The 27,666-nt window shown below is 43.4% G+C and overlaps 1 long non-coding RNA gene across 1 annotated transcript; it reads right to left on the bottom strand.

The window, feature by feature from the left end:
• Nucleotides 1-4,376: 4,376 nt before the first annotated feature.
• LOC134728631 (uncharacterized) lies at nt 4,377-27,069 on the bottom strand. Its single transcript, XR_010109237.1, has 4 exons — nt 25,279-27,069; nt 23,965-24,185; nt 19,645-19,775; nt 4,377-5,663 (listed from the first exon to the last, which is right to left on the bottom strand). It is a non-coding gene; the product is annotated as an uncharacterized LOC134728631 (long non-coding RNA).
• Nucleotides 27,070-27,666: the final 597 nt, after the last annotated feature.

Raw genomic sequence — 27,666 nt, forward strand, 5'->3', positions numbered from 1 at the left:
GTCTCAAAAAAAAAAAAAAAAAAAAAAGAGTGGGTGTAGGTGGGAGAGGGGAGAGAGTGTGGGGGTGGGGAACAGCTCAAGTGCAGGTTGGCATGCCCGGAAAGGGACTTGGTCCCTGCACTCAGGATCAGCCATGCAGCTTCCTGAAGCCTCCACACCAGCCCACCCAGAGTACGCTGGCAACCACCCAAGTCCAGGCAGGCACCTGCAGGGAGATGCTGCCAACAGGAAGAAGATTTGGATGCTTGGTCGATTTCAGAGAAAATAAAATTTTATATAAAATTCTTATGCACACAAAGAGTTTTAGAATCACTGTCAGGTGGAACATTCTACAGAATCAATACTGTAAATAGGGATCAGTCCAGCGACACTTGTGCTGCCTAGCACGGAGGGCTGTCAGTCAACGTGCTTGCCCTTTCTTCAATCGCAGTAAACACAGGCACCACAGCCTTGGAGTGCAAAGCACCAGCTTTTCAGGAGACCCAGCTGAGAGGTACAGATTGTGTATTCATAGAACTACATTTTTAAACATGTTCAAGGTTATTTTTAACCTTTTATACTCCTTTCTGGTTTTCACTGTTCAGAGGCTATTTTAAAGCTCTTCCTCCTTCATTAACTATGGGAATGCAGAGGACTGTTAACTGCAAATTGTGAATGAAGGAGGAAGGGGCCACCACAAGCAGGGAAGCCTCTGAGCTGACTCCAAGGAGAGAGGGGCACACCTGAGTGAAAAGAATAGCACACCTGGGTCAGGGGAGGGGCACACCTGGGTCAGGGAAGGGGCACACCTGGGGCAGGGGAGGAGCACACCTGGGTCATGAGAGGGACACACCTGGGGCAGGAGAGGGGCACAGCTGGGTCAGGGGAGGAGCACACCTGGGTCATGAGAGGGACACACCTGGGGCAGGGGAGGAGCACACCTGGGTCATGAGAGGGACACACCTGGGGCAGGGGAGGGGCACAGCTGGGTCAGGGGAGGGACACATCTGAGACAGGAAAGGGCCAAGGCTGTGGACAACCCCCTGGATCACTGTCCATCCAGACCCCATCCTAGTTCTCATGGCCCCTGGCTCCAGTGTATCACCTGTGCTGTGACCCCCTTGGTATTCTGTTCCCATGCTGGCCTGGGGCACTGGCCCCAGCTTATGTCTGCCTGCAGTGATTGTATCTGTGTGACGTGCAGTAGCAGCATCTCAGATTTTCAAGTTTGTCCTCTGTTTCTCCCCCTGCAAACCAGACTGCATCATTGCTGGTGGTTGCCCCACTGCACTCTCTCTTGCTGCTGAGCCTGGCCTCCTCTAGGGGGTGGTTTCAGTCTGCACTCTGGAGCCTCTTCACTGCTAGATTTGGGGTAGGCGAGGGGGTACTATTCATGCTTTCTCATGTAATAAAAACTGAGTAGCATCTTGTTTTCGTAAACATTCTTTAGGAATCTTCCATCCTGGATGCATCTTCTTTCCCCTTTAAATTCCTCCATGCTGTGCTCAGGCCTCACCTCTGCCGTTCCACTGGCTGGGCCGCCTCTCAAGGAATCTCACTCCTTCCAGCTTCACCTTCACTCCTCTTGGATGCAGTGGTTCCGCTGCTTCTTTGCAGAGCCTCAGCTGAAGAGAGACGTTGTGGACTTGGATGTCATCGTGAGAGTTTGGAAAGTGGATGGAGGGGAGGGAGTACAGGGGAGAGGGAGGTGCACAGCACTGTTCCCCCTACTCCTACAGTGGGGAGCTGACTGGTTAACACAAACTGGGATGGAACCCAGCAGTGCGGGGGAGTCTGAGAAAATGAGAATGAATATTAAACAAAGATGTGATGATTGGAAGAAAGTGAGTTTTGACAGGTCCAGCTGAGGATTTGTTTCACTTTAAAGCGTAAGAACCAAACACAAAAGTAACGTGTCTTAATTCCCTTCAAAAGCATGCATCAGACATTGTGGACTCCTATTTTGTGTGAGTGTGTGTGTGTATGTATTTCTGTATCTAAGTACAGATCAGATGCTGTTACTTATTTTTTGTGGTTTTACTTATTTTTTGAGATATTTTAAATTATTTTTTGTTTTTACTTATTATTGTTTTTCAGAGTTTTTCTTTCTCATTGAAGTAAACTACTCATGCAGTCAAATGCCCATATCGGAAGGGTACATGTTGGAGTTTGGTGAACACATGCATTCATAGAAATACCATGCCAGTATCTGAAGAGTACATGTTTGAGTTTGGTGAATGCATGCATTCGTGGAACTATCATCCCAGTATCGGGAGGTACATGTTGGTCTTTGGTGAACACATGCATTCACGGAACTACCATGCCCGTATCTGAAGGGTACATATTTGAGTTTGGTAACAACTCATGTATTTATGGAACTACCTTGCTAGTATCTGGAGGGTACTGTATTAGTCCATTTTCATGCTGCTATGAAGAAACACCTGAGACTGTGTAATTTATAAAGGAGAGAAGTTTAATGGACTCACCATTCCACATGGCTGGGGATACCTCGCAATCATGGCAGAACGTGAAGGAGGAGCAAAGACATGTCTTACAGGGTGGCAGGCAAGAGAGCATGTGCAGGGGAAATGCCCTTTATAAAACCATCAGATCTCATGAGACTTATTCACTATCAAGAGAACAGCATGGGGAAACCCACTCCCATGATTTGATTACCTCTCATTGGGTATGGAAACTACAATTCAAGATGAGATTTGGGTGGAGACACAGCCAAACCATGTCATTCTGCTGCTGGCCCCTTCCAAGTCTCATGCCCTCACACTTCAAAACCAATCATGCCTTCTCAACAGTCCCCCAAAGTCTTAACTTATTTCAGCATTAACTCAAAAGTCCACAGTCCACAGTCTCCTCTGAGACAAGGGAAGTCCCTTCCACCTATGAGCCTATAAAATCAAAAGCCAGTTAGTTACTTTCTAGATAGAATGGGAGTAGAGGAATTTGGTAAATACACCCATTCCAAATGGGAGAAATTGGCCAAAACAAAGGGCCACAGACCCCATACAAGTCTGAGATCTAATAGGCAGTCATTATACCTTAAAGTTCCAAAATGATCTATTTTGACTGCATGTCTCACATCCAGGTCATGCTAATGAAAGAGGTGGGTTCCCACAGCCTTGGGCAGCTCTGCCCCTGTGGCTTTGCAGTGTACAGCCCACCATCCTGACTGCTTTCACAGGCTAGTGCTGAGTTTCTGCAGCTTTTCCAGGTGCATGGTGCAAGCAGTCAGTGGATCTGCCATTCTGGGGTCTGCCTAGACCCCAGCTTCACTAGGCAGTGCCCCAGTAGGGTATCTGTGTGTGGGCTCTAATCCCACATTTCTCTTCTGCACTGATTTAGCAGAGGTTCTCCATGAGGGCTCTACCCCTGCAGCACACCTCTGCCTGGATATCCAGGCACTTTCATACATCCTCTGAAATCTAGGCCAAGGTTCCCAAACCTCAATTCTTGTCTTCTGCACACCTGAAGGACTGGAATCACATGGAATCTCCCAAGGCTTGGGGCTTTCACCCTCTGAAACCATGGCTCAAGCTGTACATTGGCCCCTTTTAGCCATGGCTGGAGCAGTTGGAATGCAGGGAACCAAGTCCCAAGGCTGCACACAAAAGAGGAGCCCTGGACCCAGTCCAGGAAGCCATTTTTCCCCCTAGGCCTCCACACCTGTCATGAGAGGAGCTGCTGTGAAGGTGTCTGACGTGCCAAGAGACATTTTCCCCATTGTCTTGGTGGTTAACATTTGGCTCCTTGTAACTTATGCAAATTTTTGCTGCCAGCTTGAATTTCTCCCCAGACAATGGGGTTTCTTTTCTACTGCATCGTCAGGCTGCAAATGTTTCAAAGTTTTATACTCTGCTTCCTCTTAAACTCTTTGCTGCTTAGAAATTTCTTCCACCAGATACCCTAAATCATCTCTCTCAAGTTCAGATTTCCACAGATCTCTAAGGCAAGGGCAAAATGCTACCAGTCTCTTCACTAAAGCATAGCAAGAGTGACCTTTACTCCAGTTCTCAAAAGTTGTTCGTCTCCATCTGAGACCACCTCAGCCTGGACTTTATTGTCAATATCACTATCAGCATTTTTGTCAAAGCCATTCAATAAGTCTCTAGGAAGTTCCAAAGTTTTCCACATCTTCCTGTCTTCTGAGCTCTCCAAGTCTCTAGGAAGTTCCAAACTTTCCCACATTTTCCTATCTTCTTCTGATCCTTCCAAACTGTTCCAACCTCTGCCTGTTACCCAGTTCCAAAGTCACTTCCACATTTTTGGGTATCTTTACAGCAGCACCCCACTCCCGGTACCAATTTACTGTATTAGTCCATTTTCATACTGCTGTGAAGACATACCTGAGACTGGGTAATTTATAAAGGAAAGAGGTTTAATTGACTTACAGTTCAACATGGCTGGCTATGCCTCACAATCATGGCAAGGAGGTGAAGGAAGAGCAAAAGCATGTCTTACATGACAGCAGGCAAGAGAGCATGTTCAGGGGAACTGCCCTTTATAAAACCATCGGATCTGGTGAGACTTACTCACTATCATGAGAACAGCACAGGAAAAATCCACCCCTGTGATTCAATTACCTCCCACCAGGACCCTCCCACAACATGTGAGGATTATGGGAGCTACAATTCAAGATGAGATTTGGGTGGGGACACAGCCAAACCATATCAGGTACATATTTTAGTTTGGTGAACATATGCATTCATGGAACTATCATACCAGTATCTGAAGGGTACATGTTGGTCTTTGGTGAAAACATGCATTCATGGAACTACGATGTCCATATCTGAAGAGTACATGTTGGGATTTGGTGAACACATGGATTCATGGAACTATCATGCCAGTATCTGAAGGGTACATGTTGGGGTTTGGTGAACACGTGTATTCAGGGCACTACCATGCCCGTATCTGAAGGGTACATGTTAGTGTGTGGTGAACACATGCATTCATAGAACTATCATACCAGTATTTGAAGGGTATATATTAGTGTGTGGGTGAACATATGCATTCATGGACCTATCATGCCAGTATCCGAAGGGTACATGTTAAGGTTTGGTGAATGCATGCATTCATGGAACTACCACTCCAGTTGTGTTAGTTTCCCATGGCAGCTTTAACAAATTACTGCAAATTTCATGGCTTAAATGAACACACATTTATGCTTACACAGTTCTGGCAGCTAAATGACCAATGGGTTTCACTGGGACAAAATCAAGGTGATGGCAGAGCCCTGCTTCTTTTGGGGGGCTCTAGAGTCCATCTGCTTCCTTCTCTTCTCCAGCATCTGGAAGCCACCTCATTTATTGGCTTGGGTCCCTGAACTGCATCACCTTTTCTTTCTTGTGTCCATTGTTTTCTCATCTTCTTCCTCATCTGTCTGCAAATCTCCCTCTGCCCCCCTTTCATAAAGACACATGTGATTACATTTAGAGCTCACTGGAGTAACCCAGCATGATCCACAAATTTCAAGCTCCTTAACTTAATCACATTTGCAAATTCCTTCATCCATGCAACATTCCCAGGTTCTCAGGATGTCTTTGGAGGCCATTCTTCAGATGACCACACTAGTCAAGATGGGTAAACATCTCTGTTGTCCCAGGACATCCCATTCTGCTCCAACTGCATCAGGAAACAGCCAGCAACTCCTGCAGACACTGAGGCTCTGGTTCCTGTCAATACAGTGTCTGTTCTTAAACTTCCTATCAAGAGAATCATGCAATACTTACTCTTATGCCTGGGTTTTTTTTCCTGACCATATTTTTCAGATTGTGTTGTTGTGTGCAATTCCTTTATATTGCTCAGTAGTATTTTGCTGTATGTATGATTGTATCATCTTTTTAAAATCTGTTTTCAGATTGATGGGTACTTGGATTGGTTAAGTCTTTGGCAATTATGAGTAAAGCTACTACAAACATTCTTGTACAAGTATTTTTGTGGATGGTTATTTTTATACTTTTGGGGTAAATATCAGTGCAGTAAAAGAGTCATAGAGCAGGTGTATTTTTACCTTAATGAGAAAATGCCCGTTTCCAAAGTGCTTGCAAATTCTATGGCCCTTCCTGAGCATCTGTGAGTGTTTAAGGTGCTTTGCAACCACCTCAACAATCAGTGTGGTTGAATTTTTAATCTTAGCAAATGGTATACACTATGCAAAGTGGTATCAGCTGACATTAATTACATTACCCTCATATCTAATATTTTTGATCTTTTAATGTTTTTATTGAACACGAATATATTCTTTAGTGGAATATATGTATAAGTCATTGAATCATTTGTATTTATTTTTATTTGTTGGAGCTCTATATGTTCTTTACAGAAATGTTTTGCATGATATGTGTATTATGAATATTTTCTCTAAGCCTGTTTTGCTTTTGTGTTGTCTTAATGATCTGTTTTAAATAGAAGACTTTTTAACTTTGATACAGCTTAATTTTTCAATTTGTTCCTTAGGTAAATGCCTCATTTTGTTCTCTGTAAGAACCTTTTGCCTACTCCAAGGTTGCCAGAATATTCTCCTATGTTTTCTTTTAGAAGCTTAATAGTGATAGCTTATATTTTGTATTAATCTAAGAACCATAATTTACATGTGTAGTGAGAAGTAGGGATACAGGTTGCTTTTTCTCCACGTTTTCTTTCAGTTACTCCAGCACCATTTAAAAGAAAATATTCCTTTCTCCATTTAACTTCTCTAGAACTTTTGTCAGAATTCAATTTACCTCCCATGTGGGTGTCTATTCTGTGCTTCTGCTTGTTTCATTGATGGAATGGTCCATGTGTGTACTAATATCACACTGTCTTTTTTTAAATTTATTATTATTGTACTTTAAGTTTTAGGGTACATGTGCACAATGTGCAGGTTAGTTACATATGTATACATGTGCCTTGCTGGTGCGCTGCACCCACTAACTCGTCATCTAGCATTAGGTATATCTCCCAATGCCATCCCTCCCCCCTCCCCCCACCCCACAACAGTCCCCAGAGTGTGATGTTCCCCTTCCTGTGTCCATGTGTTCTCATTGTTCAATTCCCGCCTATGAGTGAGAATATGTGGTGTTTGGTTTTTTGTTCTTGCGATAGTTTACTGAGAATGATGATTTCCAATTTCATCCATGTCCCTACAAAGGACATGAACTCATCATTTTTTATGGCTGCATAGTATTCCACGGTGTATACGTACCACATTTTCTTAATCCAGTCTATCGTTGTTGGACATTTGGGTTGGTTCCAAGTCTTTGCTATTGTGAATAATGCCGCAATAAACATACGTGTGCATGTGTCTTTATAGCAGCATGATTTATAGTCCTTTGGGTATATACCCAGTAATGGGATAGCTGGGTCAAATGGTATTTCTAGTTCTAGATCCCTGAGGAATCGCCACACTGACTTCCACAATGGTTGACAGACCTACCAACAGTGTAAAAGTGTTCCTATTTCTCCACATCCTCTCCAGCACCTGTTGTTTCCTGACTTTTTAATGATTGCCATCCTAACTGGTGTACACTGTCTTTATTGCTGGAGTTGTATAGTAAGTCTTGAAATTAGGTAGATTGTGTCCTGCTGTTTTGTTCTTCCTTATCAGAAGTATTTGGGTTATTCTGAGTCCTTTGCATTCCATATAAATTTTAGATTTAGCTTGTAATTTTTTTCAAAAGCATACTGTTGAGATTTTGATTGGGGTTGCATTGAATCTAAAAATCTATTTGTGGATATTTGAATTCTTAACAAGATTGAATGTCTAAATTAATGAAAATAGTTCTATCTCCATTTGCTTAGGTCTCCTTTAATTTCGCTATATATGTTTTGCTCATTTTTATAAAATATGCTCCTAAATATTTTGTTTTTTCATTCTATTATAAATAACATTTAATCTCATTTTCCACAAGATTGATGCTATCATATGGAAGCATCAATTTTTATATTTATTTTGTGTCTTATAGCCTTGCTAAATTCACTTACTAATTCTCATAGTTATTTTGTATATTCCTTAGAATATTTTGCATAAATAATTGTGACACTGTGAGCAAAGACAGTTTTGCTTCTTTCTTCTCAATCTATATACCTTTTTATTTCTTTTTCTTGTGTGATTGCACTGACTAAAAGCTCTGGTTCAGTGTTGACTTGACATAATCAGAAAGAATATCTTTGTCTCATTCCTGACTGTAGGAGGAAAGCCTTCAGCATTTCACCATTAAATGAGCTGTAGGTTTTTCATAGATGCCCATTAACAGATTAAGGATGTTTCTTTTTATTCTATGTTTACTCTTGCTGAAAGTTTTCTTTAACATGAATGCATGTTTAATGTCATCAAATATTTTCTACATATATTAAAATGATCGTATCATTTTTCTTCTTTATTCTGTTAACATACTGATTTTTATTGATAGATTTTCAAATGTTAAATCAACCTTGTATTCCTGGGATATATCCCACTTGATAATGAACTTTTATCCTTTTATTTGCCAGTATTTTGTTACAAGGCTTTTGAGATTATGTTCCTGGAGAATAATGCCTTTGTCATGTTTGGTATCAGGGCTGCGTGGGCTCACAGAATGTACTGCAACGTGTCCTCTACTGTCCTCTACTCTCTGTCAGAGTTTAAGTTTCTGTTATTCCTTCCAGCATTATTCTAGATAGCGCCACCTAGACTCAAAGCATCTTCATGGCAAGGTTGTTTTTATAAGCTTCAATATCCTTTAATACAAAGGTTCAAATTTTTTACTAGACGTATGGTTATTCAAATTTTTAACATATTTTTGTGCCATTTTTATTAAGTTGTATGTCAAGGAATTTCTCCATTTTCTCCAAGTTATCAAATTTACTGGAATAATTTTGTTCATAATATTCCCTCATAATATTTCTAAATTTTTGTAGAAATTGCAGTGAGATCTGCTTTTTTATTTCTGATGATAGTAAGTTTGCGTTTTCCCATTTTTCTTGATTGGTATTTCTAGAGGCTTGTATTTTTTTTTCTGTTCAAAGAACCAACTTACAGTATTTATAATTGTCTTTATTGTTTACATTTCTCTATTTACTTATTTCAGCTCTTTACTATTTATCTTATTCTACTTATTTGGGTTTAATTTTTTTATTTTTCTAGTTCCTTAGGTGGAAATATAGAATACATTTATTGTTATTTTCTAATATCAGCATTAAAAGCTCTGGATTTTCTTATAAACACTGGTATTGCTATGTTTATTTTCATAGAGTTCAAATATTTGTAAAAATGTTTCTAGGGCTTTCATCCTTTTCCCGTGAGTTATTAAAAATGTATTGATTTAATTTCCAAGAATTTGGGTGTTTTCTAGATTTGGGGGCAGTTGTATCAATTTCTGAGAAACGATGTTAAAAATCTTCACTATAATTTTGTATTTGGCTTTTTCTCCTATTCATTCTACCACGCTTCTTTCATTTATTTTGAGGCACTATATTTAGCTACCTACATCAATAATGATTATTTGGTCTTCCTACAAACTTGAAATTTTTATAACCATTAAACACTCCTTTTTATTTCTTGTAATAATTCCTGCATTTAAGTCTACATTGTCTGGTACTAATATAGCCAATTTAACTTTCTTATATTGATTGCCTGGTATTTTTTTTTCATCATTTTACTTTCAACTTATGTTTCTTTATATTTAAAGTCTCTTGCAGGCAACATGTAATTAAGTCTTACATTTTTATTCAGTCTGACAATCTCTGCAATTTAATTGTAATATTTGGCCCATTTACAATTACCATAATTATTGATATAGTTGGGTTTCCAACTTGGAATCTTAAGACTGGCACGCGAATGAAGCTAAGCTATCCTGATAAGTGAAAAAACAGATGGTGAATAAATAAAAAACCTCAGCTAATAATTAGCTAACCCCTGGCCAACACCCTGCCAAACACCAGACTCTTAAGTGAGGCCATCCTACATCATGCATCAGCTGCCGCCAGCCACCAACAGACCTGCCAACTATCCACTGAATGAAAGAGCCCTCCAGAGAGTGGCCGAAGAACCACCTGTCTAACCTACATAATTGTGAGCTGAATACAATGACTATTATTTTAACTACTAAGTTTTGAAGTCATTTGTTACCTAGCCAAAATTAACTGATACACTATCTCACTGACTACTTCAATGAATTGACTAATTTAATTATACTTTCCTCTGATTATCCCATCTCTAATTTAGTCCAAAATTTTTTTGGCCTTATAAATTTCCCACATTATGGATCTATCAAAAAATCTGTCAAGCCCACTTTTTGATTAAAAAAAATTTTCCTAAATTTCACTTAGTGGATGATTTGAGATTGTTTGAGATTGTTTGATGTCTAAGACTTCTTCCCATCTTTGGGAGATGACATGTTTTCTCAGATCATCACACTTCACCTAAGCTTTCATTCTAATAATTAGGAGCCCTATTTTTCTTTTACTATATTTACTCATCCTTTACCTCTCCCGTTCTTTCAACAACTTATCTTCAATATTTTATCAATTATAGCACCTTACCTAGGCAACCAAAACTCTCACTCATGTCTACTATTCAATCAGTACTTAGGTAGGGACTATAGTGTTGCTGAGAAGAATTAATGGCCCTGAAAATCAAAATACATGGGAATATTTGTATATTTATATATGGTCATCCTGAAAATATTCCAGGGAAAGAATGAGACCCTTTAAAAAGTGTTGCTGGTCATCAACCCACAAATATGTCTAAACATAATAAGTTTGTGGATATAGGTCATGGGCACATTGTCGTCAATATATGTCACTGATGAGAAAAACTAGCTCTCAAGCTTACTTCCATCCTGCAGATAAATCAGGATATAAACTGAGAACTTTGCCACAGCCAGTGAAGAGGGCACTCAACTGCAGTCACATGCTATCAATACTGGTGAGAGTCCCATGTTCTTGCTGATTATGGCATAAAACAAGATTTTGCACAAAAATGCATTTAACATTTTATATTATATGTATATATATGTATATATGTATATGTATATAAAAATTTCCATGTTACTAACATATTTGGAGCCCCAGAATAATTTTTTACTATAAAATTCAGGGTGCCTGAGAAACAGCTACAAAAACCAGAATATGAGGTATTGCTGTTGGCTAAACTATATTTGTTTTCTTGCCCTCGCATTCTCAAAGCACAATGTTTTATTTATGGGAACTCTATATAAAACTTGGAAAATTAAACAAAAACAAACAGATATGGTTTGATTTTGAGTCATGGGATTTCAAAAATTACCAGCTCAAAATGTGTTCATGGGACCTTCATGACTCTCATCTTTTAAAACAATATCATGATAGACGTGGCAAAGATACTTAACACATGCCACCAATCCCACACGATCACTCCACTTTTGAGCCATAAAATGTTTCTCTTGGACCTGACATAGCAAGAGAGAGTTCCAGGTTCAGCAGGAGGCATCCCAAGGGTGTGGAAAATAAGAAACCATGAAACTTGGTACATCTGGAAACATTGAGCTGTATGTTGCAAGACAGGGGTGGAGAAGTTGACAGAGGCCTATAAGTAATCTTTGCCAGCCAATTTGGCTCTATGAAGAACTATCTCTTCATCCATCTTCTTCTCATGATAGCTGTTGGGCATAACTATGGAACTTCAAAACTTGAGCTAAGTTCAGCAAGCAGAGATTCATTTTCATATTTACCCTCATAGATTCTAAAACACCCAATAATTGTTTTAGGTATTCTAATTATTTATATAACCCTGTAAAGTCTAGAGACCTGCATAGAAGGACTGAAGGTAGAGACAATGTCCCTAGCTGCATAGGATCAATTTAAACCATTTTTAGAATCTTGTTCTAGGTACCAAATGCCAATCTGCAAATCTCTTAGAGAGCCTGGGAACCCATGCTTAACCAAAAAATCCACCCAAGAACACAAAAGCTCCATCTAAAGGAAAGCTGTTTCCTGACAGCACGCTCTCTCTGAGCTCAGCAGTTGCTGTTCTCTGACACTGATGTCCACTCATCTGGTCATGTGGCTTACTCTCCTCTGCATATCCTTCTTTCCCTCCATTTTCTCCCAAAATGTAGAGAATGACAAAAGACATAAAAAACAAATGTGGGCCCTGGGACATGAAGAGGACAGAAATGAAACACTTTATCCTTCACACAAATGTCTATAAATTTCTGAAATAAGTTGGCTTTTTCACACCAGCACTATCAAGATTTTGTAGAAACACCACACGGATGGAAGGAGGAAGACAGAAGCGGAGGAGATAAAAAAAAAATGGCAGGCAGGAGGCAGGATTAACTTGCAGCTCCCACTCGGATGGACAGAACAGCATGTGGAGACCCACATTGTGAACTTTTGCTCCAAGAACTACTGCAAAAACATACCAAGAAAGCCGAGAGAATCCACAGACTCTTTAAAGGAGGTGGATTGCTGCTGCAGGCTCCATGGAACATCTGAGGAAGTGTGAGTCTGCTTGCTTTCTCAGCGGGAGGCTTGTAGCCTGGGGCTAGTTCTCAGCCCTGCTCACCAGCTGCCTAGAAATAAACTCGGTGCTTTTGTGAGGCACGGTGTGAGTGAGACTAGCCTTTCAAGCTGTGGGCTGTGTAAGAGCTGGGTGAGGCTTGGCTACTGGCATTCACCCACCTCCATGGCAGCCTGTGTGATACAACAGAGATGGCGCCTGGGAACATAACTCCATTGGCCTGGGAACCACACCCCTGTCCCCCACAGAAGCCACAGCAAACCCCGCCCAAGAAGAGTCTGAGCTCAGACATGCCTAACTCTGCCCCCATGTGATGGTCTTTCTCTACCAGCCCTGGTAGCCAAAGAAAAAGGACATAATATCTTGGACTCTCTATGGCTCCACCACCACCTGATCCTCCCTATACTACCACAGCTGATGTGCTCTTGAAAGCACCACCTCCTTGACGGAGGCCAACCAACACACAACCAGCACACTTAACAAAAATACAACCAAGGACCCCTCACAGAGCCCACTTCAGCCCCCTGCTACCTCCACTGGAGCAGGTGCTGGTATCCATGGCTGAGAGACCTGAAGACAGATCACATCACAGGGCTCTTTGCAGACACTCCGCAGTACCAAGCCAGAGCCCAGTAACTTCACTGGGAGGCTAGACCCAGAAGTGAAATAACAATAACTTCAGTTCAGCTCTCAGGAAGCCCCATCCCTAGGCAAAAGGGGAGAGCACCACCTCAAGAGAGTACCCTGTGGGACAAAAGAATCTGTACAGTAGCCCTTGAGTCCCAGATCTTCCCTCTGACATAGTCTACCCAAATGAGAAGGAACCAGAAAAACAATTCTGGTAATATGACAAAGCAAGGTTCTTTAACACCTCCAAAAGATCACACTACCTCACCAGCAACGGATCCAAACCAAGACGAAATCTCTGAATCGCCAAAAGAAGAATTCAGAAGGTCGACTATTAAGCCAATCAAGGAGGCACCAGAGAAAGGTGAAGTCCAACTTAAAGAAATTTTTTTAAAAAAAGATACAGGATATGAATGAAAAATTCTCCAGTGAAATAGATAGGATAAATAAAAAAAACAATCACAACTTCTGGAAATGAAAGACACAGAGGATAGCAAAATGCACTGGTAAGTCTTGGCAATAGAATTGAACAAGTAGAAGAAAGAACTTCAGAGCTTGAAGGCAAGACATTTAAATTAACCCAATCCAACAAAGACAAAGACAAAAAATTTTTTAAATGAACACAGTCTCCAAGAAGTTTGGGATTATATTAAACGACCAAACCTAAGAATAATTGGTGTTCCTGAGGGAGAAAGAGAAATCTAAATGTTTGGAAAACATATTTGAGGGAATAATCAAGGAAAACTTCCCCAGCCTTGCTAGAGACCTAGACATCCAAATATAGGAAGCTCAAATAACACCTGGGAACCTCATCACAAAAAGATCATTATCTAGGCATGTAGTCATCAGGTTATCTAGAGTCAAGATGAAAGAAAGAATCTTAAGAGCTGTGAAGCAAAAGCATCAGGTAACCTGCAAAAGAAACCGTATCAGAATAACAGCAGATTTCTTAGGAGAAACCCTACAAGCTATTATAGAAAGGATTGGGGTCCTATCTCTAGCCTCCTTAAACAAAACAATTATCAACCAAGAATTTTGTATCCAGCAGAACTAAGCTTCATAAATGAAGGAAAGATACAGTCTTTTTCAGACAAACAAATGCTGAGAGAATTCGCCACTACCACACCAGCACTATGAGAACTGATAAAAGGAGCTCTAAGTCATGAAACAAATCCTTGAAATACACCAAAATAGAATCTCCTTAAAGCATAAATCTCACAGGACCTATAAAACAACAACAGAATGGAGGAAAAAAAAAAACAGGTATTCAGGCAACAAATAGCACAACGAATAGAATAGTACCTCACATCTCAATACTAACATTGAATGTAAATGGCCTAAATGCTCCACTTAAAAGATACAGAATGGCAGAATGAATAAGAATTCACCAACCAAGCATCTGCTGTCTTCAAGAGACTCACCTGACACATCAGGCTGACATAAAGTAAAGGGGTGGAAAAAGATATTCCAGGCAAATAGACACCAAAAGCAAGCAAGAGTAGCTTTTCTTGTATCAGACAAAACAAACATTAAAGCAACAGTAGTTAAAAAGACAAAAGACTACTATATAAAAAGTAGTCCTTTTTATATAATGATAAAAAGGACTAGTCCAACAGAAAAATATCACAATCCTAATCATATATGCACCTAACACTGGAAATCCCAAATTTATAAAACAATTATTACTAGACCTAAGAGATGAGATAGATAGCAACAAAACAATAGTGGGGGTCTTCCATACTCCATTGACAGCACTACACAGATCATCAAGACATAAAGTCAGCAAAGAAACGATGGACTTAAACTATACCCTAGAAGAAATGGACTTAACAGATATTTACGGAACATTCTACCCAACAACTGCAGAATATACATTCTATTCATCAGCACATGGAACATTTTCCAAGATAGACCATATGATAGGCCACAAAACAAGTCTCAACTAATTTAAGAAAATCAAAATTATAGCAAGTAGTATCTCAGACCATAGTGGAATAAAACTGAAAATCAACTCGAAAAGGAACCCTCAAAACCATGCAAATGTATGGAAATTAAATAACCTGCTCCCAAATGATCATTGGGTCAACAATGAAATCAAGATGGAAATTAAAATATTCTTTGAACTGAATAATAGTGACACAACTGCAGCACTCAAAGGAAAGCTCATAGCACTAAATGCCTACATCAAAAAGTCTGAAAGAGCAAAAATAGGCAATCTAAGGTCATGCCTCAAGGAGCTAGAGAAACAAAAACAAACCAAACCAAAACCAGCAGAAGAAAAGATATAACCAAGATCAGAACAGAACTAAATGATATTGAAAAAAAATACAAAAGGTAAATGAAACAAAAAGCTGGTTCTTTGAAAAGACAAATAAAATTGACAGGCCATTAGTGAGATTAACCAAGAAAAGAAGAGAGAAGATCCTAACAAGCATAATTAGCAATGAAATGGGAGATGTTACAATCGATACCACAGAAATACAAAAGATCATTCAAGGCTACTATAAACACCTTTACATGCATAAACTAGAAAACCTAGAGGAGATGGATAAATTCCTGGAAATATACAACCCTCCTAGATTTAACCAGGAAGAAATAGAAACTCTGAATAGACCAATAACAAGCAGCAAGATTGAAATGGTAATTAAAAAGTTACTAACAAAAAACAGTCCAGGACCAGACAGATTCATAGCTGAATTATATCAGACATTCAAAGAATTGGTATCGATCCTACTGACATTATTCCAAAAGATAAAGAAAGAGAGAATCCTCCCTAAATCATTTTATGAAGCCAGTGTCACCCTAGTACCAAAAGCAGGAAATGACATAGCAAAAAAAGAAAACAACAGATCAATATCCCTGATGAACATAGATGCAAAAATCCTCAACAAAATACTAGCTAACTGAATCCAACAGCATATCAAAAAGATAATTTACTGTGATCAAGTGGATTTTATACCACAGATGCAGGGATGGTTTAACATCCACAAGTCAATAGATGTGATACACCACATAAACAGAATTAAAAACAAAAATCACATGATCATTTCAATAGACACAGAAAAAGCATTTGACAAAATCCAGCATTCCTTTAGGATTAAAACCTTCGGCAAAATCAGCATAAAAGCTACATACCTTAAGATAATAAAATATGTCTATGACAAACCCACAGCCAACATTATACTGGAAGGGGAAAAGTTGAAAGCATTTCCCCTGAGAACTGGAACAAGACAAGGATGCCTACTTTTACCACTTCTATTCAACATAGCACAAGAAGTCTTAGCCAGAGCTTAGACAAGAGAAAGAAATAAAGGGCATCCAAATCGGAAAAAAAGAAGTCACACTGTTGCTGTTTGCTGATGACACGATCATATACCTAGAAAACCCTGAAGACTCATCCAAAAAGCTCCTAGAACTGGCAAATGAATTCAGCAAAATCACTAAAACAGCACGGTACTGGTACAAAAAAAAAGACATATAGACCAGTGGATCAGAACAGAGAACCCAAAAATGAAGCCAAATGCTTACAGTCAACTGATCTTCCACAAAACAAACAAAAATATAAAGTGGGGAAAGGATATCCTATTCAACAAATGATGCTGGGATAATTGGCAAGTCACATGTAGGAGAATGAAACCGGATCCTCATCTCTCACCTTATACAAAAATCAACTAAAGATGGATCAAAGACTTAAATCTAAGAACTGAAACTATAAGATTTCTAGAAGATAACATTGGGAAAACCCTTCTAGACATTTACTTAGGCAAAGACTTAATGACCAAGAACCCAAAAGCAAAAGCAACAAAAACAAAGATAAATAGATGGGACTTAATGAAACTAAAAAGCTTCTGCACAGTAAAAGAAATAGTAAGCAGAGTAAACAGCCAACCCACGGGTGGGAGAAAATCTTTGCAAACTATGCATCTGACAAAGGACTAATATCCAGAATCTACAACAAACTCAAACAAATCAGCAAGAAAAAAAAATCCCATCAAAAAGTGGGCCAAGGAAATGAATAGACAATTCTCAAAAGAAGATGTACAAATAGCCAACAAACATATGAAAAAAAAGCTCAACATCACAATGATCAGGTAAATGCAAATGAAAACCACAATGAGATACCACCTTACTTCTGCAAGAATGGCCATAATCAAAAAATCAAAAAATAATAGGTGTTGGCATGGATGTGGTAAAAAGGGAACAGTTTTACACTGTTGGCAGGAATGTAAACTAGTACAACCACCATGGAAAACAGTGTGAAAATACCTTAAAGAACTAAAATTCCTTAAAGAACCACAATTTGATCCAGCAATCCCACTCCTGAGTATCTACCCAGAGGAAAAGAAGTTATCATATGAAAAAGATACTTGTACATGCATGTTTATAACAGCATAATTTGCAATTGCAAAAATATGGAACCAGCCCAAATGCCCTCAATCAATGAGTGGATAAAGAAAATGTTGTATATATGTGTATATATTATGGAATACTATTCAGTCACAAAAAAGAATGAAATAATGGCATTTGCAGCAATCTGGATGGAATTGGAGACCATTATTCTAAGTAAAGTAACCCAGAAATGGAAAACCAAATATCATTTGTTTTCACTCATCAGTGGGAGCTCAGCTATGAGGATGCAAAGGCATAAGAATGATACAATGGACTTTGGTGACATGAGGGAAAGGGTGGGAGGGGGGTGAGGGATAAAACACTACACATTGGGTATGGGGTACATGGCTTGGGTGATGGGTGCACCCAAATCTCAGAAATCACCACTAAAGAACTTATTCATGTAACCAAACACCACCCATTCCCAAAAAACCTATTGAAATAAAAAAAATAGAATCTGAGCACACACATACACACACACACATACACACAAATAAATAAATACATTTTTAAAAAGTGAAAAAAAGAAAGAAAGAAACAGCACACGGCATTGGTACGAGCACCGCACCAGAGCAGGAGATCACGTCGGAGCCTCTGTCTGCCTGCCACACCCTGCTCAAAAACAACAACTACAAAAAAAAAAAAAAAAAGAAGACTCCAAAAGAGAATAGAGGTCTCTAAGGTTTCCTTGCAGCGCTAAAGGTTTCTGTTCTCAATGCCTGTTGTGTCCAGCCTGCCTCAGGGCTCAGAAGGCTGCCTGGGAGGAGCCCACCCCTCTCTGTCCAGAACAGCTCAGTGCCGTTCGTAACTGAAGGAGCCGTGAGACACCATCATTGTCACTGAGATGCTCATCTGGGAAGCTGACTCACAGGTTCTTTCTGCAAAGCACCAAGGACAGTTTGTTGAAGAGAACCTGAGAATTCTAGTTGAAATTCGTGGGAATCGACTTCTGAAGAAACCTAGTGCTATAAGGGACAAACAAACAAAAAGGCCCTCAAGTGTCTGGCCTTGAAGCATCTAGAGACGCCAAAGAACTGACTGCTGAGTGGAGTGTTCCTGGGAGGCCGGTGACATGAGTGGTGACAGGCCAGGTGTGGGTGGCGAGTTTACACTGCCCGGTGTAGCTTAGAAAAGGTAAGGGAACATGAGTGTGTCAGCACGGTCCACAGGGTCCTGCAGCAGGAAGACAGTCTTCCCATAGCTGATCACCCCTTTAAAGTAGGTTTGCCACTCCATCTTGAGAGTCTCATCCTTCTCACCAATTTCCCAAAGTAGCAACATGTTTTCCCTATCTGTTTGCTTCATGTGATCTCAAAATCAAAGTATCACATGCGCAACGCCCTTCCTTCTGCATGCTCTCGACCAAGAGCTCCCTGGAGCAGGGCAGTCCTGGTGAGCCTGCCCTGTGTCTTACAGCAGTATTTATAATGGCCAATCCTCAGGATGGGCCCACTTTCCCACGCACCCTCCTTGTCACATGGCTCCTCTCGCCTCTCTTGCCACCCGGCTGCTTCCTGGAGGTGCAGCAAGTGAAGGTGGGCGTGATGACTGAGACAGGTTTTATACTAATCTTTTTAGATCCAAAGTAAATGTGTTTTAATGTCTAAACATTAATATTACTTTAGATGCTTAATATACTTTTAAATTTGTTTTATGGCACGGCTACTAGCCTGAAAGAGAAACACCACACTACCAGCTGCATTGGAAAAGAGGATAAATTACTACCAATTGTTCCTTTAGGTCAGACACCAGGTTAAACATTTTTCATTTATGAGCTAACTTCATGTACACAATTACCCTACGTGATAGGGACTCTTGTTCCTGTTTTGCAGACAAGGAAGCTGAAATGTAAAACTTGCCTAGGGTCACATAGTCTGAATACAACTCTGGGATTCTGACTCCAAAGCCACATCCCTCCTGCTCCTCCCCACCTGCCCCACCCACATCCTCCTGTCCCCCTGAGCACATCCTCTGCCATCCATGGCTTCCTTCTAACTGGGGACACAAAAGCCTCTCTTTATGCCTGGCCAGACATGGCAGACGAGTATGGTAAAAAATGACCTTACACATCACAGTTGACCTTCTCGCATGATTTGCCATAGGTGGAGTGGGTGGAACCTGTACACACATTTCCATCTTTCACCTGTGGGATTCAAGAACTGTAGGGAACAGTGATTTACCCATGCTTTTTGTCAGTAGCAAAGCTAGGATCTGCTTCTCAGTCTCCATCTCTGTGATCGCCCACAAGCCAAGTCCTACTCCAGCCACACACAGGACACAGGCATCCACACAGGGGGCAGAGCACACTTCCCTGAAAGCAAATGGTGTAAGTATTGGTATGTATCACTTGAATGAGACTTTTATGCAACTTATTTTACCTTATCTTTTCAAATCCAAAGTAAGTGTGTTTTAATGTCTAAACATTAATATTATTTTAGATGCTTAATATACTTTTAAATTTCTTATGTGGCATGGCTATCATATTGTCTATAAATATAGGTTAAAATGTTCTACCAAAAGTATTATTACGTAGGCCATGGAACCTCATGAATTGTCTCAACTCTTGCCTAAAACGTCAGCGCCGGGTGATTTCCAAGTTGCAGGGACTCTGTGACTCCGATAGAGCCCTGGGCTTTTGGGTCCATGTCACTGGGGTTCATTATCCAGCACCCATGGGTGAGCGGGACCCTGGGCTTTCGGGGCCATTTCACTGAGATTCATTATCCAGCATCCACGGGTGAGCACGACCCTGGGCTTTCAATGCTGTGTAACTGGGGTTCATTATCCACACCCACAGATAATATATGTGTGTCTCGGGCTGTGCTGGTCACCAGAAAAACGAGAAGTGAGATGGGATCCTTGTCTATTGAGGGCTCGGGGCTGAGTGGAAATCTATCCCATTTAGCATGGTCCATGGCTCCAGCTGCAGACATGGTCCCCGTCACTGCAGATGGAGCAGAAGCTGACATCTGTGCTGCAGGACAGAGCATCTCCACATGGGCTACCTCGCACTGGCTGTCAGGAAGACCTGAATGTCTAGAGGTTTTCTCTCCCCAGTCTTTTTCTCTCTTGCTGTGGCCTTTGCCTTTCTCAGCAATGTGCAGAGCTTCTGAATTGACAGGCTTAAGAGATGAATATGGGTCTAAGCCAGCAACAGTTTTGATCGCCCATTGTGACTAACCTCACATCACCTGATGACAATTTCCACAGCAGCCTCTCCAGAGCCACTTCCGAGAAGGATGTGGTCAAGATCAGCATCCATTAGTTGGTACCTATAACCAGGCAGGTACAATTCAGATGTCACATTGCACCCAGGACCAGCAGGCTAGGTTTGACTGGGGCGAAAGAAAGCATGAGCCCCATTGACTGGGGTGAAAGCATGATACCTCCCTGTGAAAAGCGCTCAGAGATGAAGAGAGGGTGTGGGGAGCAGCCCATGGCAGCTGGCATCACTCTGTGAAGTCAGGAGGCACCTGCTCATCCAGGAATACAGACGCAGTGCCCCAGGCCCACCAGGCAAACCAAGTTGGAGCAGAGATGTAGAAGCCTAGGGAAAAAATGTTTTCTGCTTTTGTTTCTTTATTTTACATGATGATAAATGGGGGAAGAGAAAGAGTGGCCCAAGTTTATAGAAAAGAGTTGGGATTCCTATTACTAAAGGCTTGCTAATTCTTTTTTCTTTCTTTTATAAAAAAAATAACAATCAAACTTTTAAAATATATCCATGGATGGAATGAAAGGTACAAAGCGGTGCGGTAGACAGTTTCTCAGCACACCTCTACGTGGCCAGCCCCTCCCTGGAGTCACCACGGCACTGCCTGGCGCTTTTCCTCCAGACCAGGCCTTGCTCGCTGAATCCTAAACCCAGGAAGAGCATCCCAGGTTCTAGGTCCTGCCGTAACCAGCGTGGATCAGGAGTTCCCACCGGAAATTTACCTCTTAAAAACTTAGCAGTGAGCTGTGACCACACCACTGCACTCTAGCCTAGGCGAGAGAGTGAGACCCTGTCTCAAAAAAAAAAAAAAAAAAAAAAAACTACACTAAAAGTTTTCCTTCCCTGAGCTCTCCTCCTCCACTGTGTAGCTGAGAACTTTAAACATGAAGGAGGCGGTGACCCCACCTGCCTTTAATTAAAAGCTCAGTCCCACAGCACAGCACCCTTAGACAACAACTTCTTCAGGATGTTTGAAGTGTCAAGTCCAATCTAAAATGGAACCCGCATTCTAATCTCCGCTTCCTAATGAGCACATGCTGCGTTGACTGCACGTGAGGTCCAAGGTGAAGGGGGTGTGGGCCCCGGATGTGCCGGCTCAAATCAAGCAACCCTGTGGCAGGTGCGGGGAGTGGCTGTCCCCCTCCAGCCTCCCTGCAAGCATAGCACCGGCTGTTTACATCTTGGTGCTGTTCTGTCACTTACTAAGCCACCAGGGGAGATGAAACATTCTAGCTTTGGTGGTGCACAAGTGAGCACCAGCTGTTTACATCTTGGTGCTCTCTGCCCGCACACACGCCCGCACACACACACGCCCGCACACATGCACCCACACACACACGTGCCCGCACACACGCCTGCACACACCCGCACACACCCACACACACCCGCACACACCCGCACACACGCCCGCATACACGTGCCCACGCACACACGTGCCCGCACACCCACCCACACACACGTGCCCACGCACACACACCCACACACGTGTCCACACACACACGGCCGCACACATGCCTGTGCACATACAACACACACGCCCACACACAAGCCCACACACACAAGCCCGCACACACACATGTCCACACACGCCCACACACACGCCCACATACACGCCCACACACGTGCCCGTGCACACACAGCCGCACACACGCCTGTGCACACACACCGACACACACTCACATGCCCGCACACACACCTGCACACACATGCCCACACACGTGCCCACACACGCCCACACACACGCCCACACACGTGGCCACACAGAGCCACACACACCGACATGCACTCACACACCCATGTACACACGCCTGCACACACGCCTGCACACACGTGCACACACACACCTGCACACACGCCCACACATGCCTGCACACACGCACGCCTGCACACGTGCCCACACACACCCGCACACATGCACACCCGTGCACACACACCCGCACACATGCCTGCACACACCCGCGCACACACCCGCACACATCCACACACACGCCCACACACACACCCGCATACACGTGCCCACACACACGTGCCCGCACACACACACCCACACACACGTGTCCCCACACACGGCCGCACACATGCCTATGCACACACGACACACACGCCCACACACAAGCCCACACACACATGCCTGCACACACACATATGCCCACACACGTGCCCACACACACGCCCACATACACGCCCACACACACGTGCCCACGCACACACAGCCACACACATGCCTGTGTGCACACACCAACACACACTCACACGCCCGCACACACACATGCCCACACACACGTGCCCACACACGCCCACCCACACGCCCACACACACACGCCCGCACACACGTGCCCCCACACTTGGCCACACACAATGACACGCACTCACACACACCCATGCACACACGCCTGCACACACGCCCACACACATGTCTGCACACACGCACGCCTGCACACGTGCCCGCACACACACCCGCACACATGCACACCCGTGCACACACACCCACACACACCCACACACACATGCCCAGCAGATTTCTTCTACCAGCAGGGGAACGTGGGCAGCGAGGCCTGTCTCCTGTGTTCCTAAAATGTGGACACGCGAGGGCACATCCTTGCTGGCCTCCCTCGCCATTCAGCCACGTGGGCTCAGCAGCGAAGCTCACCGCCTTCATTCACATTCACACTCGCATTTATTCAGAGCAAGTGAATAAACGTGTCCTGATATTGCACTGTAACTGGTTAGTTCTTTTTCAAAAAGAGGGAGAATTCAGTATTTTATTATTTCTGCTTATTGAAACAGGCTCTTTTTTGGCTGACACCAGATTGTACAAGCATCTGCTTGTTGCTCCATTCTGAAAGCAATGTGAAAATCTGGTTTCTTAGTCTTTCCTCATATTATCACTATTACAACCATGGCTTGGATTTCAGATTCATGCATCCCTAAGCTTGGAGGTCCATGTCTGGTGAAGCTGATTAGCTGCAGGGCAACAGGAACTGGATCCTCGGGGATAACAAGAAAGAACCAGTCTCTTTACAAATACAGAAAAACTTTTTGCCAAAATGACAGACAAGTTCTCCTGAAACTGAGAAAGTGTGTGTGTCACCCTGACACCACATCCCGTCTCTGACTCATCAAGTGTTTCTCCTGCAATCCCCCTGTTGAAAGCTGGTGCAAGGGGCTGTGAGAAGCTGGGAGCCTCCAGGCGAAGCCCAGCTCCTGCCAGACCCTGAAGCAGCCGTAGCCATCACAGCGCCATCGCGGCAGCCCTGACCTGGCCAACGTCCTTCCACCCTCTTACCTGAACCCCAGTGTCTGGGCCAGGACAGGAGACAGACTGTCAGCTTCCGGTCCTTAGAAGCTCCCTTCTGCTTCCATATCCAGGTCATTGTCACACGGTACAAAGCCTCTGCCACCAGCAGGGCCGAGAGCTGCGGGCTCTGATGTTCGTCCTATCATATAAATGTGTTCATCAAACTAAAGCCTCAGACTCTCCTCTTTTGTGTGGGCTGACAGCTCTGACTGTACAAGAGAAAACGGCTTTGCCAAAAAGTGAAAAATGCCATTTACTTGGGGGAATGGTGAGTCATTCTAACTGAATTTGCACGGAGCCTGCAGGGGTCCTACAGGACAGAGGTCAAGGAGGTCATGCTGCCGGGGTCATATGCTAATTAGTGGAACAGCTGGGACCAAAACCTGCCTTGAATGAGGTGAGCTGTGCAGAGCCGCTGGGTCAAGACCCGGCTCCACCGCGCTCAGGAAACGAGTCTGCATCTCTCTCGCCGCTCGAGCGCCGCCTCCTACAACACTCCTCCCTGACTCAGCTCGACAAAACTCGTCCATTTTCCACTATTCAGGGAGTTAAACTAAATTTCTTATCACTTGTTTCAGCCACACTGGCCCATGCCGGGCAGCTCAGGACCATCCAGGCCTCCCTCAGGCCACCTACATTCACGTTTCTGAGGATGCTCTCAGACCAAGGTGGGTGGTGACCCTCATGCACCCCCTATTTCCGCCCCATAACCATCTATTCAGCAATGAGACAAAAATCCCATCTGAACTCTATTCCATAATATGCAAAGCATATGCCCTAAGTTACAAGCGCTATTCAGTTTTCATACAGGAAACACTGTCTGGGTCCCCATAACAAATAGAAACACTCTGGGCCTACCCTGTCTTTTGGTGAGTGCTTGCTGGTTGTCCTAATAAGAGAATCTTCCTCTTGGAATATTAACTGCTATTTTTATTAATGAGGCTCTTCTGAACAGTCTTTCTATAATAACCATTGTAACACTGTTTAAATAGCTTTTTGTGTTAAGACAGGGCCTTCAATATCACCTAAGTAAACCGTTTTGATTTAAAGATAATTAAAAACCTTTCTGACGGAAAATTTTCCCCAATGTCCTGTTTAAAATTTCCACTCTTGGTCAAATGAAGTAAATGAATTGATTTAACCATTAAAAATATTTATTGAGTATCTGCCATGTTTCAAACATTCAGCTAAACAGAGCAGTCTATCAGAAACACAGTAGGTGCATTCCAGTCTCACCACACAGCTTTGCTGACCCCACAGCCCCCCAGGTGCTTGCTGGCATCCTAGCCTGTGGGCACTGACCTGCTACCATGGCCGAAAGCTGCGTATCCTCAGGAGAACACGAGAGAGCATCGCGAGGGACGCATCCTTGGGAGAAGGTGAAGAACACCGCGAGGGACGTGCTAGAAGCTGCTGGCCTGTTTTCAACCCACAGCCCCAAGAGCCACTGGCTCGAGACTCCTGGGCTGAGGGGCCACGGGGCCACCCCTCTGCCTTCCTGCACCCTGCACACTGCACGGCTGTCCACTTTGCAGCCTTGGTTGCACTTTCTCCAGCTACTTGCTGTGGAAACTATAATAAAGTTCAGTCTTGAAGGCACTGGGTAACCTCTGTTTTATGGTTTTTAAAAAATCATTCCTCTTCTTTCTCCTCTCCTCAATTCAAAGACACCTGTTTCATGAAGACCAAGTGAGAAAATTAGTTAAGTGTTAAATAAATGCATGTAGAAACTGTATTAGTCTGTTTTCATGCTGCTGATAAAGACATACCCAAGACTGGACAATTTACAAAAGAAAGGGGTTTAATTGGACTCACAGTTCCATGTGGCTGGGGAGGCCTCCAAACATGGCAGAAGGCCAGGAGGAGCAAATCACGTCGTACCTGGATGGCAGCAGGCAAAGAGAGAGCTGTGCACTGGAAACTCCTGTTGACCCATTCACTACCACGAGAACAGCATGGGAGAGACCCACCCCCATGATTCAATCATCTCCCACCAGGTCCTTCCACACACGTGAGGATTATGGGAGCTACAAGATGAGATTTGAGTGGGGACACAGAGCCAAACCATATCCACGAACAAATACACTAAAAGCCAAAACCAAAGCAACCTCTAAGCCTGACAAGTCAGCTGTCCAGGGGCCACTGCCCCCCCGCACCCAGAGAAGCTTCCTGGTGGCAGTGAGATGCCGCCAGGACAGGGGACCAGAAGACAGGAGGGTCTGGCCACGGTGGTGAGGGACCCCCAGCAGGTGCCTGGGCTGCAGACAGACGCCTCAATGTTTTCAACTTGGGGAACAGAGCCACACCATCAAGAGAGACAGCCTTTCACTCACTGCAGCCAAGCCTCTCCGTACCTTCCCAGTCAGCAGCAGTTGTTTCAAGAGATTTCGAAGAAGAAACAGGTTCGACCTCGATGCCAGCTCTACACAGCAGTGACAGAATAGCCCCAAGGTTTAGTCACCTAAAGCCAGTGAGAGAGGAAGTACAGGCGAGCCCCCAAAGCTCCTGTCCAAATGGACAGAAACCTATTTGTCTTGGTTGCCTCCTGATCCCGGCCTCAAACGGTGCTTTGTAATCTCTGTGTTTTCTTTGGATTCACTGAAGTGGGGGATTGTTACGCATTTGTGAGCTGCACTAAATGCTACCTCTTTCAGTAACAACTCTCCCAGGATTAAAGACGATAAAAAAGCCACTGGCTGGCAAGCCCCGAAGCTGAACACAGACCTAGATGTGTATCACCCTCCCCACAAGTTATTTTTTCCACCGAATTAAATTCGAGATGTTTACAAGCACAGATACCTGTGTTTCTCTGGTCAGAAACGTGATGTGGCCCATTGTGTGGAAGCCCAGAGAGGCGCTCGCAGGCCCCCATATCGTGACGCTAAACGCGGAAATCCAGTGAAATCATCTTTGCGAAAAACTGGCTCACGTTGCTTTTTAAGATGCGGTCGTGAACGGGAGCTAGGGCACCTCCGTTCCCCGTGAACCGAATCCATCTCAGGTCCTTCTAGTCAGCATGGCTACGTGCCCAAACACACCCAGGGTTACACTGGGTTCTGCCACCTGTCCCGTAATCCCACACGGGGGACTTTACGGAGGGCCCACGCCTGACCTCCAGTGTCGGTGGAATCAGTCCCACAGCGGCCTCACAGCCCTGCGGGGCCCGCGCCCGGCCTCAGGTCACAAACGCCCGCCCTTCTGCCCGCCCCTTGTCTGGCTTTGCGTTTCTCCTCAGCATTTTGTCACCTGACACGCTGTGTACTCGATTTGATTTGTGTGTCCTCATTCTGTCCTCGCTAGGATGGAGGTTCCACGAGAACAGGGCTTTCCTCTGTCTGCTGACGACGGAGCTCCCGGCACCTGGACGAGTGCGTGGTGCGGGGGAGCAGGTGTGCGCTGAGTGCTCGGTGCAGTTGCTGGCAGCGCGTGCACGTCCGCAGCTGTGAGCGTAGCTCTAGCAGTGTAGACACCTGGGAAAGTCGGGGCCCAATCAGTGAGCTGCTCCTGCCCCTCATCCCCTCCAAATTTTGAGTCTGTGTCACCCACTTTGCAGCTTTTCCATCTACTCTGATAGAATCGTCTCTATAGGACAATGCATATTCCTGTTTTGAACCTAAGTACTATCTCCTGCATGGGTCACAAAGCCGAGCCCCTGGCCACTGAGGCCTCCCCGTTCACCTCCCAGAGGCC

The sequence above is a fragment of the Pan paniscus genome, chromosome 12, assembly GCF_029289425.2.
Source record: "Pan paniscus chromosome 12, NHGRI_mPanPan1-v2.0_pri, whole genome shotgun sequence".
Lineage (NCBI taxonomy): Eukaryota > Metazoa > Chordata > Mammalia > Primates > Hominidae > Pan > Pan paniscus.